Source organism: Asparagus officinalis, chromosome 4, assembly GCF_001876935.1.
Source record: "Asparagus officinalis chromosome 4, Aspof.V1, whole genome shotgun sequence".
NCBI lineage: Eukaryota > Viridiplantae > Streptophyta > Magnoliopsida > Asparagales > Asparagaceae > Asparagus > Asparagus officinalis.
In genome coordinates, this window is record NC_033797.1 from 27053793 (window position 1) to 27057102 (window position 3310).

Below are 3310 nucleotides of genomic sequence, written 5' to 3' on the forward strand. Positions count from 1 at the left end.
GCTGAATCTTCCAAAAAGAAATATGATTTTGATAATGTAAGTCAATACACTTAGTATTATTTTTCTTTTTCTTTTCTCATGTTTGTATTTTTTTTATATTTTTTGTGAAATGAAAGGAAATTATAGATATCATACCAAAAGCATTATATGTACAACCTCCATCCAATTATAACTATGATCAGCACTAATACTTATAGTAACACCCCAACACCTCTCTCCATAATCAAGGGGACAACCTGACAAGGCAAAACTCTCAAATTCCCTTTTGCTGTATATTTCACAATACTTATTTTTCAAATACTCTTTTGATGTTGCTGCTTCTTTCACCTTTATCACTTTGTATTTCGTTTTATTATTGTTCTCTTGATTCTTCATAAAAAATCTTTTGTTTATATCTTATTAGTATGCTAACTAAATAGATAAAATAAACATGCCTTTATTTTCCAGAATGTGTAGAATATATTTTTAATGTTTGATTTTTTAAAAGGATGCATTATATATTATCAGATTCTTATCTAACATAAGAGTAGAATGACTTTTAATAATACAAGGTTTTTTTACCATTTGTGTTTTAGAAGTTTTCAAAACAAATGAAAGCTTTGAAGTTTAGTTAACATTATTTCTGGCTTGTGTTCTATTTGTCAATGACCCATTATCAATCCTGTGAAGCTTCTAATTAACTTTTGACACTTTGCACCCAAAACCTCCACCACCTCCTTGATGTACAAATTAAAAAAAATTAAATACACCGAGAAGATTAATTAAGAGAAGTAGCTAGCTTAATTACTGGAATTTACCGAGAAGATTTTTGATTATAGGTTGTCATAGTAATCCTTCTTAATGTAATACCAAATTCTTTAATATCTTTTTGAGTATTATCTTTTGTTGCTACAACTTTCACCATTATCACTTTGGATTGCCTATTTCTTTTCGCTTTAATATTGATTTTTTGATTCTTCACATTAATTGTGCAACAATCTTTTCCTGCCACCTCATTTACACGCTAACTATTATGTTATACTAAAACACAGGGCTCGCTATCGGTCACTGGTGACAATAAAGTTGAAATTTGTTCATCGGATAGCATTACTCCTTGCAAGAGAAATTTGTTAGAATCTGGTGTTGAGCACCCAGTTTCAGTAGACTTGATTTCTCCGCAAATGTCTAGCAACAAAAAGCAAAAACTGATCAAGATTGAAAAGGATAATTAGAATATTCTACAGAGAGTTCAAGCTCCTTTTTGATAAATCTATATCTGATTCATGATGTCTGAAACTTATATTTAGTATTCTGGTCTAAAACCGTATTTAGTAAACTTTTGTATGCACTACATAATTTTTTGTGGTTTTGCATTGAGAAACCTAACTACTTGATATGATTATGATAGATATTTTGTTTATCAATATATTGATAATTATTAGAAACCTAACTACTTGATATGATTATGATAGATATTTTGTTTATCAATATATTGATAATTATTGTCTTGGTTCATAGATATATATACTTGACATAATTATTGTCTTGGTTCATAGATATATATACTTGACATGTATCTCTAGGTGCTTTAAATATTTCGTTTGGCACTAAACTTTATGTTGCATATTAATTACTTAGTATAACAAAATATTATAATATTAATCTTATAGACATGAGACATTTTATTTATTTTGTTATGATAATAGGGAAATTATAATTTGATTCTTTTTTACTGTTTAATAGTAAGTCAAACATATATGCAGCTTAGGTTGTATCATTTCTGGTACATTATATATTATTACTATTTTATTTTGCATTCTTTTGCTACATCAATTTTTATATATTAAACAAATCCGTTCATCGCACGGATCTGAAACTAGTATAAATGAAAAGTTGATGAAACTATAAGTATAAGATATTTAAGTGATATTTAGCCTATTATAACCAATGTACGTTGACTCGTTAATGCACGCTTACATCTTCTATTATTTAGAATCTCCATTGCTTGTGTGAGGAGTAAATCTAGTTGGAGAAAGACGACAAGAATTGACCCCCGATTTCTAAGTCAATCGGTTTGCGTTCACACGCATCGAGAGACGCCGTCGATCTCCGTCAATCGCTCGAGTGCTCGGAGACGAATAGAGTGAAAAAGATAGCTTTTGGTTTGGTCGAGTTCACACGCCAACCAAGCGGAATCAAATCAAAGAAACTGGTGAATAAAAGGTTCACGCGTTTTCACCTTTAAAATCACAAGCGTGGCGTTGCGGGCCTCTGATTATCTGATAGGGTTTCAGACGACGTTGCGAAACAAAACCGTCGGATTCCCCAAAATGCGGCGGAAACAAAACCGTCGGATTCCCCAAAATGCCCATGCCCATTTAACGCGTTACTTAAACAATTGAGCAGAGACCGGAGTCACTGGTTTCTGTTGATGTTGAGTAATTAAAGCTTTTCTTTTTCCATTTTAGAAAAATCCTTAGAAAACTATCAATATTGTTTTGTGGGGATGGAGATTTTCCACAAGCAAACAAGTAAACAAGATAAGGATCAATTATGAAAATTACTCATAATTAACAACCTACAACCATTGCGTTTACGAAAGAAGTTCACTACATTAAGTATATTATGGTGAATTACTCGTTGCCTAACTTTTTTCATTCTTTTCATAATGTTGCTCCTATTTATTCACATCAATGTCTCAACTCCATTATCCTAATTAATTCCAATCTATACGAGATACAACGGCAACCACAACAATAATAGAATCTTTATCCCAAGTATATATTTTCCCCAATCAATTAGAATTTCAAATTCCTATATACATGGGATAATTAATGTTGATATTAGTTATCGAACATGGGGTTTATCTGTTAATTATGGGGGTGCTAGGTTCTTAAACTTACTCCGATGGCCGGTTTCCTATGCCAGATGTTCTGTCCTGCACTTGAAGAACTCGTGAGAGACTGCAGTTGGGATCTCCGGTTGTTCCTCCAACGATCAAGTCGGTATTTAAGATTAAATGGAGAAGTAAAAGATAAGTAAAAAAAAGTTATTCAAAATTACTTAGGAGCCCATTGCGTTACCCTAGACAGCTACCTTTCATAGTAGGTCGGAAGGGCAGATAGGAAACTTTGGCCGAGTCGAGCTGGCAGCCTAGTCATCATCTACTTTACAAGTGTCCATCACTAAAGGGGATGAGACACACAGGCGTTTAATGTGAGGGTGACAGGAAGCGCATAGTGGTGACGAGATCTGATGAGTCATAAAGACTATTGGGGCTAGAGCAATGATGACTCTGTTCACGTATTTAAGGTGATGACAATCGACTGTT